Source organism: Dasypus novemcinctus, chromosome 16 (assembly GCF_030445035.2).
Source record: "Dasypus novemcinctus isolate mDasNov1 chromosome 16, mDasNov1.1.hap2, whole genome shotgun sequence".
Classification (NCBI taxonomy): Eukaryota; Metazoa; Chordata; class Mammalia; order Cingulata; family Dasypodidae; genus Dasypus; species Dasypus novemcinctus.
In genome coordinates, this window is record NC_080688.1 from 13234804 (window position 1) to 13248815 (window position 14012).

The window sequence follows — 14012 nt, forward strand, 5'->3', positions numbered from 1 at the left end:
TAGAAGCAGTCACAGAAGAACACACAGTGAATGGACACAGAGAGCAGACAACGGGGGTGGGAGGGAGGGGTAGGGGACAGAATAAATAAAAAATAAATCTAAAAAAAAACCTCTTTTCATTCAAATGAAAAACCTGATTTGTTTTAGGATATATCAATCCTATTAGGGCAAGCAAATGTAGCCAAAAACTTACCAAAAATACTCAGATGAATAATAAAATGGTTTTACTCAGATGAATAATAAAATGGTTTTATTGTGTGCTTTGGTTTATAATCTAAGATAAAGGCAGTAGTTCTTAAGTGTTTTATCAATACGATGAGGAATTTATTTTGTAAGAAAGAGTTTAGTTTTCACTTAGAGGAACAAAATATTAATTAATATAACCTGGCAGCCTACCACCTCAGTCTCCCACTCCCGGGTTAAGCAGGAACAAAGGAAGCCAGCTTAAGTCAGTCCGATAGCCAGTAAAAAGGATGCACAAGAAAGAGCTAAGTCAATACCAATTCAGCATGAAATTCCATTCCTTATTTGGCAAAAGGAGCAGGTAAAAACTAAAATGGTTGAAATGTGATGGGGGAATTGATTATCAAAAACTTTTGCATGGGAAAATTAAACTTCTTGGATAAGTTGTAACCTCTGAAGTATCCAGTCTATGGATAAACAGAGGAAGGGCTTGCATGCTAAGGCTTAAGGGTATAAATTATGTCATTATTCTTTTTAGGGTGCCAGCCATGTTTTTTGGTTGTGCATCCCTTCTTGCAAGATTGAGAATGAATTATTTTCTTCTCCACAATCGGATGAGCCTTATTTTCTTCCAAAAGATTATTTCTTACAGCTTTTGGGGTTCATCTGGGATTTGAAGCTTCAGAGAGTGGACCCCTGGGATGAATGAAGAGGTGCACTCTGCTGTTTAAGCAGTCTTGGACTCCATTGGCAGTGACCTTGCCTCTGGCAGCCAAGAGACCTGAGAACAGATGCTTAGAACTGCTGATTGTGGATGAGAAAAAGGGAAGGGAAAATCTGCCTTTCATTGACCAGTTGATTCCATGCATGGACCAAGGTAAGAACAAAGACTATTAAGTATTTCCTTCATGGTCGGAGATTCTGATGAGTCTGAGGTTGATTGTACATGCATGAGACATGTGACATACTGCACAAAATGAATGTGGAGTCCCAATTTGCATTTCCCCTCTCCTGTGAGGGAAAGGGCCGGAGACAGACAAAGCAAAAGATTCAAGAGAAAGAGACCCAGACAGGGTTCAGAATGGGAAATAGAGGCAATCAATTGACTGGGAAGGGGGTATCTGTAGGATCCCCTGGAAATATTCCTCCAGATAGTCCATTAAGGAGGATGTTAAGGCATTGAACCAATAGGGGAAAAGACAAAAAGAAAATGATTAAATACTGCTGTTGTATCTGGACCAAGTTAAGTATTTTACCACTTGATGTATTCTGGCCAAAATACAGGGCAGATGAGTTTTGTGCCAACCTTGTATTGTAAATGGGAAATACCCTTCTCCAAAGAAGAGTCTAACTATGCCACGTGCTAGTTAAAGGAAAAGGGGACCACTCTCTATCCTATAAAAGCTGAAAATCTAAACCCTAAGACTAAGCTTGCAGAAACTAAGGCTATAGAAACTAAGGCTGCAGAAACAAAAGCTGCAAAAGCTAAAGCCTATGACCCCCTGTTAAATCTTCCTCCTCCTTACCTTCCCCCACCCCTCCTGGGAGAAGGGCCAGTAGACTTAGAGGGCCCAATAGAACCCATTCTAAACCCTGGGGAACCAGAAAATTGAGCAGGGCCAACAGCTCCACCGGTTACAACCCACCAACAATTGAGGAAAGGAGATATACAAAACTTTCCATTCCCCAGTATGTTCTGATCATTGTGGATCACCTGACAGGATACCCTCTTGCTTGAGCTATAGGATCAAAAATTACCTTGAACAAATCATTTCCTGATATGAGTTAGTAGAAAATATAGATTCAGACAATGATAGTCACTTTATATCCAGAGTGTTGCAAAATATGCAGGGTCTAGATGTCATTTGGAACTTACATAAACCCTGGCACCTGCCATCCTCAGGAAAAGTAGAAAGAATGAACCAAACCTTTAAAAAATCTAAGTAGGCCTTAGAAACCAAATTACCATGGGTTAAATGTTTACTTATAACTCTGTTAAGAATCCAAACTGTCCCTAAGAGGTAAATGGGAATTTCTCCTTATGAAATGCTTTTTAGTCTTCCCCTCTCTGGGAACCCTGGAGAACTCCCCTCCTTTGTTTCAAAGGATCTCTTTCTTCAGAGTTATATACTGGCCTTGTCTTCTACTTTGTCATCTCTCAGACATTAGGATTTGCTGCAGTCCACCAACACCAACCTGGCAGCTGGGTCCTAATCAAGTCATGGAAAAAGTCCAATCTCCAACTGACCTGGGAAGACCCTTATCAAGTATTACTGACAACTGAAACAGCAGTCCAAATGGCAGAAAAAGGCTGGACTTACTACACTCCAGTAAAGGGATCAGGGCCTGAACCAGGTGATAAGTACCTAACACTTCATCTGAGTCTTGGAAAATAATTTCAGCCCCAAATTCCTTAAAGATCACACTGAAAAGACAATAACTGGGGGGGGGGGGGGGGGGGAAGGAGTTAAGCTGTGTATCATCCTAGTCAACAATAGCCCTAGTCCTATCAGATCTTAAGTTATAAGTAAAAATACTCATGCTAGCCATGATGTTTCAAACCCAAGAAGCAACTAGCCCCATCAATTTAGTTATAAGTGTGACTAAACATCTGGAGTACCAAACCATGCAGTTTGATGCCTGCCAAAGTAATAAACTGTGAAACTTAGAGCACCAGCAATGGCTGAGTGGGGAAAATAAATACTTATGCCCAGAGCCAGTGGGAAATGGTTACAGTCAAGCCCCTCCCCCCCACTTGCCTCTCCTGGGATGATATATAGGAGACTACCCAGTATAAGGTATGGACCATGAATATGGGATGGGTCTCACCAAGTTCAAGACCATTAAAGGGTCAAATAACCTTTTATAAAAGTAATACATCACCAAACTGCAAGTCTTCAGTGCAATGTAGTAGTAGTAGCTATTAAAAAGGCAAACAAATTAGAAACTGGGAGCAGCACCAGGGACCATGTGGGTATATGAAATGGGAGCAAACGTTACAGGTAAAAATCCTCTGGAGAGGTTCTGTATCTGAGTCCTTCCTCCCCCTATAGATAAAATATTGACAATGCCCTCTCCAGCTAACCCTTCAAAAATTCCACAGGAAAAACAACCAAAAGCCAGTTCCTCAATTCAAAATAATCCCAAAGCAGTCATGATACTTAAGGCAAAAGATTTAAAGCAAACCATGCAAATAGAGACAGGATTTGGGGACACAAATGCTTGGGTAGAATGAATCAAATATACAGTCCAGAGTCTGAACAAAAGCAACTGTTACCCTTGTGCAACATGCCGACCCACAGGTCATATTGTACCCTTTCTGCTAGGTATGGAAAAGCATAAAAGGGAGTTTAAGTGCATAACAGTTCTCTTCCAGAATGCTACTCCTGGTAAAAATTGTAGTAATTTATCCTCTCTCTGCCCACTGGACAAAAACAAACATCAAGGCCATACCAGGCTCCCATCTAGGCCCAGGGTATCACTCTGCTTGTCTCTCTCCAGGGGGAAGGATTCTGGGACGTGAGTGTGAAATGTGAGCAGTGATCATACTGGCAGTTTCTCCAGTTTGGTCATACCTGGAGCAGGCCTGTGGTGGTACTGTGGAAAGGGTGTTCTCTGACCAATACTGCCTGAGAGTTGGATTGGAACCTGTGCGTTGGTCCATTTGGCTGTCCCATTCACCTTGGCATTTGAAAAATATGCAAAAATAACATTGCAGGGAAGGAGAAAAAAGAGAAGTCTACTTGGATCTTTTGACAAGTAAATCTATCTAGACAATATAGGAGTTCCCCAAGAAGTCTCAGATAAATTTAAGGCTAAAAATCAGGTAGCAGCTGGGTTTGAGTTTTTCTTGTTCTGATTGGTCACCATTAATAAAAATGTAGATTAGACTAATTCATTATAATCAACAAAAATTTATTAATTACACCAGGAATGCATTAAGAAAATTGCAGAACAATTAAATGCTACTAGCAAAATGGCATGGGAAAAAAAGTCCTTAAATATGATGCTAGCTGAAAAAGGGGGAGTCTGTGTTATGATTGGAGGTAGTTGCTGTACATTCATCCCCAATAACTGCCCGTGATGGAACTATCACTAAAGCTTTACAAGGCCTAACAGCCCTGAGGAATTAGCAAAAAATTCTGGCATTAGCAATTCACTAATACGATGGCTTGAAAATTAGTTTAGAAAATACAAAGGGGTTGCACTGTCTATCTTAACTTCCTTCATTATCTCAGCTGGGGTGCTTATCACAGTCAAATGTATCATTCCATGTGTCCAAGTTTATATTGAAACAAAATTTATCTTGGAAAACTTAACAATATATTTCCTAAGAATAAAATAAATACATGTAAAAAGTTGAACCTTATAAAAAAAAATAGAGATTGTGGCAGTTTGAGATTATTTATGAATCCCAGAAAAGGGAAAGAGTATGTTTGTAAACTTGTTTGTTTCTCTGGATTTGATACCCTTTGATTGTATTAAGTTCAAAGGTTTTAAGTTTCCTTGATTAAATCTAGGATCTTTGATTTGGCCACATCAGTAAGGCAGGACTAAGGTTAAGCCCCTGCACCCTTGGTGGGGTGATATAAGTGGGCACACACAGAAGATGACATGGGAAGAGAGTACCATATGTGCCAGAGGAGAGAAAGCTCAAACAGCTATAGCCCAGGGAAAACAGCTGTTTGCCTTTGCAGCTGAGCAGCAGAGAAAGCCTGGAAAGAAGCCTTATGCCAATTGATACAGGAAGTCCTGGGAGACAAGTCTTATGCCAGCTACAGCTGAGATTGGAAGAAGCTGGGCCCACAGAGCCATAAGAAGAAGAAGGAAGGAGAGACAAGCAGACATTGCCTGCCATTTTGCTTCAACACATGGCAACTAACTTTGTTGAAAAAGCAACCTTGAGTTGGAATCTTTCGTCCCTTGTAACTATGCTTTTACCTCCAAAAGTACCCTTTATAAGAGCCAACAGATTTCTGGTCCTTTCCATTAGCACCCCTTTGACTAATTCAGAGAAGATTTTGAATTTCTTTTCCTGTCTGGGAAAGAATTTTCCACAACAGCAAAAAACAAAACCAAAAAACAAAAATGAATGCATCAATAATTTTAACTGTTGAAAATTGTAAAATTTACATTCATTATCAAAGAAAATTAAAATGTCAAGAAATTGAGAAAATATATTCCAATAATATTTATAATATTGTCAATGAATAAAGATCACATAAACATATAGATGGCAAAAAAAAAAAAAAGTGTGCAATGTTATATAAATAGACTAAGGAAGGAAGGTGAAAAATAAATGACCAGTGAAGATATGTAAGAGGTTTCACTCTGGTGAAAATAAAATGCAAAGAAATGCAATCATTAGAAACACTTTATTTCATCAGATGCATTTGGTTATTTAAAAATTACTGGTGGTATGGGTGAAGGAAGTTAGGCAGACACATGCACTATCCAAGGGAGTGTAGATACGTGTAAACTTTCAGAGAACTGATTTGTTAAAAGAATATCCAGAATATTAAAAATTGTTCATAGCCATAGAAAAAGAGCCTATAGTGATAAAGGGGGAGAAGTAACAGAGTCTCCCTGTAATTGAATTCAATTAATAAATGTAGAAGGAAGAATGGAAATAGAGTACAACCATTTGACAAAACAATTATTTTGTAGTCAAGAACCATTAGTTGATACTGAACTTAGTAAGGAAAAACATCTCCTTAACAAAATTCCTATCAGTTCCAAAGAAAAAACTCAGTTTAAGAGCCAGGCATACACCACCTCAACCAAGCTATCAAAGTTAATACCTCCAGTAATGAGATATCATGTTTGTCCTCCCACTCCCCTGTTTGGTGTGCTGTAGTAGTCTTTCCCAAAATGTACAACCTGAATTCCAAATCACAAGCATGAGACAAACCCAACTTGAGGACATTCCACAAAAGAGTTGACCAATACCCTTTGGAAATGTCAAGGCCATGAAATACAATGATAGTAAGGAACTCTTCAAAATTAATAAGACCAAGTAGATCTGACAAAATGCAGTGTTTCATCCTAGCCTGGGAGCCACAAAAAAAGTTTTCAAAATGGATTTCAAACAAAGACATTAGTGAGACAGTTGGTGAAACTCATGTCTGTAGATTATTTAACAACATTTTATAAAAAAATAATTTCCTCAATTTGGCAATTGTACTATAGTTATGCAAGATGCCAACATCTGAAGAAGATGGATAAAGGGAACTATACAAACTAGTTCTGGGACTTTTTTGTGAATGAAATAATTTTAAATAGATCATTAAAACAATCCTACATTTGGTGTACTAGTTCCATTGTTTGAAATTTAGCCTCAACACTTTAAAATGCTTGTAGGAAGTATTTCGCTGTTGAGCAAATTCATTTTACTTTTTTATTTTTTTAAATTTATGTTTAGAAAACTTTAAATTACATAAATGTTACTTTAAAAATATAAGGGATTCCCATATGCCCCACTCCCCATCCCATGCTTTCCCACATTAGCAACATCCTTCATTAGTGTATGAAGTTATAATTGATGAACTCATATTGAAGCATTGCTACTAACCATGGACTACAGCTTACAATATAGTTGATACTCTGTCCCACAGAATTTTATGTTATGACAAAATATATGATGGCTTATACTTGTCACTGCAATGCATGCAGGTCAAGTCCTATGTCCCAAAAATGGCCCAATTTTATACCTTTATTCCCTCATCCCTCAAAATCTCTGGTGGCCACTGCCTTTACACCAATGATAAGAGTTCTTCTATTGCAAGAATAAAGATAGGTCTATAGTAGAATAATACTAAGTCTACTTTATCCATTGTTCATTTCCCAATCTTCCTTCTAATTGAAAGGGGGCTTAGATGCCATGGGGCAGATAGAGCTGTCTTGCTTGCAGTTGCAGACACTCTCTGTTCCTTGGGATGGGCATTGTCCATCATTATCTCCTTTTTAGTTGTTTGGAGTGAGTCCAATGAACTGGAGAGTAGGTGTTGCGACTGCTGAAATTCCAGGCTCAAACTTGCTCATTGATGGACCAAGGATTTAAGTCTCTGGGACATATATTTATCAAATATAGTGCTAATTATAGGTTAAAATAAAGGGAAGAAGAGCCATGTGTAGGTAACCTGTAAATGCATCTAACTCTATTACAGTGGGTAGCATAAATTCCAAAGACAGACCCACTGACAGGGTGCTGAATTCCTGATTTGCCTGTTCTGATTATAGTTTCTGAATATCTCTAGAGCCCCCAAGAGCCCTGATATTTGAGGCATTATTTCCTATGCCAGTAAGTGAGATCTTGCTGAGACTTGCATAAGTGTACCTCTAGAGTGATCTCCCAACTCACTTTGAAATCTCTTAGCCATAAAAAACTCATTTGTATTTACCATTTCCCCTTTTGGTCAAGGTCTTATTCCAGATGCATTGCTAGTTGGTACTTGGTAAATCCCTCAGTGCTGGGAAGGCTTATCCCTGGGAGTCATGTCCCATACCAGGGGAAAGGTAGTATCATTTATATGTTGAGTTTGGCTTAGAGATTGGTCACATTTGAGCAACAAGGAGGCTTTCAGGCAGTATATAATACTAGGCTAAATTTCAAAATCATTAGAAATGGTCCATAAGTACAATCATCAATATCAAGGGCTTGGCATAATGGTCTGTTTTCCTTCACTTTTACTTTTCTATTTTCACCTCCCACACCATGACAACCCAGAAACATTAACAGATACCTGCCATGTTTTCTGAACTTTGTGATGGTTCAATTGGTAAATTGAAATGGTTGTGAAAAGTTTTTGAAACTCCTATAAACTACTGAATTAGCAATTTGACTCCCCTCTTAAGAGCTAAAGGAATTCTCCCTGTGCCAAATGAATAATCTCAGGTTGTAATAGATGTAGATCTGATCATCTCACCCATTGTGTTAAGACAATTTATATTGTCATAGTTGACATGATAGGGTTGAAACCTTCCATTTTGCTATGTTTTCATTTTGTCCCATCTATTTTTCCTTTTTTCTCTTATTTTGCTTTCCTTTTTAGATTGAATAGTTTTTGTGTTTCCATTTCATTTCCTTTATTGTCTTATTAGCTGTACCTCTTTGTTGTAGGTGGTTCCTTTAGGGCTTATCCTGTACATCTTTGACTTATTACCCTCTAACTGTAAGCAATATACCACTTCACATACAGTATAAGAACTGTACAACATTATATTTTAATTTCTATTTTCTTGGCTTTTAAAAAGTAATTTATTTTTTACTTTACTAACACATATATAACAAAATTTGCTAGTTTCACCATTTTGAAATATACAATTTAGTGGCATTAATTTCACTTACAATGTTGTACTACCATCACCAATATCAACACAACTTTTTCATTATCCAAAACAGAAACTACATACTCATTAAACAATAACCACCACCCCTCTTATGGCTCCTGGTAACCTCTAATTTTCTGTCTCTGTCAAATTCCTAGATATTTCCCATAAGTGGAACAATTTGTCCTTTTATTTCTGCTTATTTCACTTAGCATAATGTTTTCAAAGTTCACCCATGTTTTAGCATGTATCAGAACTTCATTCCTTTTTATAACTAAATAATATTACATTGTATGTATATGCCATAATTTGTTTATTCATTCATCTGTTGATGGAACTTGCCTTTTCCCCCAACTTTTGGCTATCATGAATAATTCTGCTATGGGGATTGGTATGTTATTTTTGTCATACTTTTTTTCTGTGTGTATCATAAACTCCACAATAGATTATAATTATATTTGCTTTAAATAGTTATCATTTAAAGAGATTTAAAAAAATAATACAATTTTAAAAAATATTTACCCTTATATTTTCCATTTCTGGTGTTTTTCATTCCTTGTGTTGATCCATTTTTTCCACCTGCTATCATTTCCCTTCTTCCTGTAGGACTTCTTTCAGGAAGTGCTGGTATACTAGTGATGAATTCTTTCGATTTTGAAAAGATCAGAGAGTGATGTTGAACATGTTTTTATGTGTTTATTGGCCATTTGTATTTTTTTAAGAGAAATTGCTATACAAATGTGCCCATTTTTAAATTGGGTTATTTCTTGTTGACTTGTTATAGTAGTTTTAATATTCTGGATACTAGACCCTTGTTAAATCTATGATTTTAAAACACTTTCTTTCCTTTGGATTATCTTTTCCCTTTATTGGTAGTGTTCTTTGATGCATAAAAATATTGAATTTTCATCAAGTCCTGTTTATTTATTTGGTTGCTTGTGCTTTTGGTGTCATATAAGAATCTGTCATCGAAACTAAAGTCATGAAGATTCAAACCCATATTTCTTCTGAAAGTTTTATAATTTTATTTATTAAATTAGGTTCTTTGATGCATTTTGAGCTCAAGTACCATTTCATGCCCCAAATCTTTTCCTTGTAATTGGTGATGTTCTGATCCATCTGGCTGATTTTCTGATCCATCTGGCTGATGTCCACACCTTCTCCTGGTGCAGTAGATAATTCATTATATTATGTGAGGTAGGGGTCCAACCTCATTCTTTCCATGTAGTTATCTGACCTGTAGCTGATTAGTAATAATCAGCTTTCCAGCTCTGGGCCAAACCCACATCTGTGGTCACCACCCACATAGCTCAGCTCACCCAAAAGCCAAATGATAAGCTAACCATCTCCACTACCTTCAGAACCTTAGTCCCTTTTCCTTTTCACATGTTTGTGCTTTAAACTAAAGTAATCTTTGTTATTCTTATACAAATTATATATTTTATACATTGTATTCTCATTAATAGATTTGTAACATTGCTTTATATATATTTTATTGTTTAAAAAGGTTTATTTATTTATTTCTCTCCCCTACCCCCCCCCCCAGTTGTCTGTTCTCTGTGTCTATTTACTGTGTCTTCTTTGTCCACTTCTGTTGTTGTCAGCGGCACGGGAATCTTTGTCTCTTTGTTGTTGCATCATTTTGCTGTGTCAGCTCTCCATATGGGTGGCTCCATTCCTGGGCAGGCTGCACTTTCGCACTGGGTGGCTCTCCTTACAGGGCACACTCCTTGCGCATGGGGCTCCCTTAATTGGGGGCCACCCCTGCGTGGCACGGCACTCCTTGAGTGCATGAGCACTGCGCATGGGCCAGCTGCACACGGGTCAAGGAGGCCCGGGGTTTGTACCATGGACCTCCCATGTGGTAGATGGATGCCCTAACCACTGGGCCAAGTCTGCCACCTATATAATATTTTAAATTAAATATGAGAAAAAACTTGCAAACAAAAATTCATTTTTACTGTCTTTAATATTACCATGTAGTTGCCTTTACTGATGTTCTTTACTGCTTTCTGTGAATTTGAATTCCTGTCTAGTGTCTGCCTTTCAGCCTGAAATTTCATCCTGTATTTTCTTGTAAGGCAGCTCTGCTAGTTATGAATTCTGTTTTTATTTGGAATGTCTTATTTTCTCCTTTATTTTTGAATGACAGTTTTGCTAGATATTTAATTCTTCATTGACAATTTTTTTTTAAATTTGTGCTGATACTTCTGGCATTCATGATATCTCATGAGAAATTAGCTGTTACTCTTACTGAGGATCCTTGTACACAATGAGTTGTTTCTGTCTTGCTGCTGTCAAGATTCTTTCTTTGTCTATGTATTTCCACAGTTCAATTTTATGAAGGTAGATCTCTTTGAGTTTTTCCTACTTGGAGTTGTCAAACTTCTTGGATGTGTAGATTAATGTTTTTTGTAACTATTTGGGACGTGTTTAGCCACTATTGAAGCATTCTTTCTTCCCATTTTCTCTCTTTTCTTATGACAATTTTTTATATATACTTTGGTGTTCTTAATGATGTCCCACCAGATTCCTTAGGGTCTGCTCACTTTTCTTCATTCTGTTTTTCTTTCTGCCCCTCAGACTGAATAGTTTCAATGGACCTATATTTAAGTTCTATGATTCTTTCTTCCGCCTGATCAAATGCTGTTGAGCCCCTCTTGTGGATTTTTCATTTCAGTTATTCCACCTTTCAACTCCAGAATTTGTTTTGTACCTTTTTATAATTGTCTTTTTATGATATGCTCTGCTTGATGAGACATTATCTCATACTTACTTTCCTTTTGTTCTTTTTTTTTATATTTCAATTTGTGTGCCAATTCTGATTTATTTTTCCAAATTCTACTCAATTTATTCATTTTTTAAAAAAGATATTACATTAAAAAAAATGAGGTCCCCATTCATCCCCACCGCCCCCACCCTACCACTCCCTCCACAATAAGACTCTCCCCCATCATCATGTCATATCGATTGCATCTGGTGAGGACATCTCCGGGCATTACTGCACCCCATGTCCCGTGTTCCACACCATAGCCCACACTTTCCCACGTTCCATCCAGTGGGCCATGGGAGGACATACAACATCCAGCAATTGTCCCTGGGGCACCACCCAGGACAACTCCAAGTCCTGAGAATGCCTCCACATCTCTTCTCTTCCTCCCATTCCCCACACACAGTAGCCACCATGGCCACTTTTTTCACACCAATGCCACATTTTCTTGATTATTAACCATAATAGTTCATGAATAGAATATTATTAAGTCCACTCTAATCCTTACTGTATTCCTCCTTCCTGTGGACCTTGGCTTGGTTGTGTCCATTCCACATCTATGTCAAGAGGGGGTTTAGATTCCACATGGATATTGGATGCAATCCTCCTGCTTTCAGGTGTAGGCACTCTAGGTTCCATGGTGTGGTGGTTGACATTCTTCAACTCCATGTTAGCTGAGTGGAGTAAGTCCAATAAATCAGAGTGTAGGAGCTGTAGTCTGTTGAGGTCAGGGCCTGGCTATCATATTGTCAGTCCAGAGATTCAAATCCCCTAGATATATCTTAAGCCCCAGCACCAACTACAATTCCAGTAAAGTAGCATGAAAGGCTTGTGAAAAGAGATCCCATCTGAGTCCAGCTCCATCACGCAGAAACACTAGCTCCAAAGAAGGGCCAACTGACATGGCAGTGAACCCCATCTGCCATGACCATAGAACCTGTGGGTCTCTTTAGCCCGCAAAAGGACCAATACCTGGGGTTCTATCTATTTTATCTGTCTCTGAGACTCTGCTCAGGTGTGCATAAGGGCAATCCTGACAACCTCCAGACTCTTTTAGAGACTCATAGCCATATAAACTCATTTCTCCTTTCCATTTCCCCCTTAATTTAGGTCTAACAGCATTTTTAACTCCTGTTATTAAATGTAGACAGGGATATTCTGCCGGTCAGCCTTGAACTTTTAATTCAAGGTCATTTTCTAGTTGCATCATCAGCTGGTACTTGGTAGTGATCCCTCGGTGCCAGGGAGGCTCATCCCTGGGTGTCATGTCCCGCGTTGAGGGGAAGACATTGCATTTACATGCTGAGTTTGGCTTTGAGACTGGCCACATTTGAGTAACACGGAGGCTGTCAGGAGGGAACTCTTAGGCACAGTGCTGCTCTAGGCCTTGTTCTTATTTCAGGTGTATAGGCTCACAAGCATAGTCATTAGTATCAGGGGCTCACGGTTGGACCCTCATTCCTCCCTGGTCCTTATTGTTGCACCTGGAGGACTGCCCCTGTTACCCTAGGGACCATGACAGAGTCCCTCCCCCCGGTCAGTAACCCAGTACCCCCCCAGCTGTTTTTATTTCCACTATGAGTATATCCAAAATTTCCATGCACCCTGGACACATGCCCTGTATATCTCCCTGTCAACCATATATCGCCTGTCAATAACATCCCATACCAGTATTCCTCCGCTGCCATTGTTGAAACTTCATGAAAAGTGAAGCCCAATATAATGTCAGGATCCCTTACTATTAAAATGGAATATAGCAATGAGTTTAAAGGTTAGATATAGAATACATATTGATTTGGAAAAATTCTACATCCTATCTTTTTCTTTTCTTTTTTCCTAATTATTGAGCTTCTCTTCACAAGAGCCTTAGATCCCAGTAATTCATATATACAATATACAGTACTTCCACACATCCACCATAAAACCTTTCCCTTCCACAGCGATAATCTTTTAACTTATTCATATCTTATTTACTGAAACTGATGTACAGACTCCGAAACAATAGCTTTCAAACAAGGTGACATCTGTGCTTACATTGTGGTCCATACTTTAGGATATACAGTTTTCTAAATTTTTTAGTTATCCTATGTTTTACATTATGGTTTACATTATTAGTCTGTCATCCCCTGTATGTTTTTGGTGTAATATTACATGTTTTATATCCTTCCTTGTGTACTCTCGCGAAACTACTCTCTTGCCCCCACATTTACCTTGGTTCCATCCATTCAACATCCATTTTCCCCTCCCCTTGGGGCCCACAGCGACAGCCAATCTCCATTTCTAGAGGAGCCATGTCCAGAGATACTTGCAACAGTGTTCAAGGACTGACTTGCTCAACTGCCCTAATGCCCTGGTAGCCACCCTTTCTCTTGAGAGATACAGTTCCCTCTATTTGATGGCATTAGTCCTCCCCAGAATGTGGGTCCACCCCCACTCTCACAACTTGGATCTCTACCCAATGGTACAACCCACCCTGGCAAAATGATCATTCAGACCTTCCCCAGGAGTCTGTCCAGCGTCAGACCTTCCTCTCTGAGCATCCTAAACAGATAACTCTCCTAATTATATTTTGACACGGTTTTCTCAGCATTTTACTCTCAACCAACACCTGACACTCTCCTATGTTCGTATGTTGCCCCTCCCTCCCCCCAATTTTTTTGGGCAATATTACCCATCCCCAGCCCCCCTCAAATCCACAAAGCCCCACCCAAAGGCAACCCCTTGCCCCCAT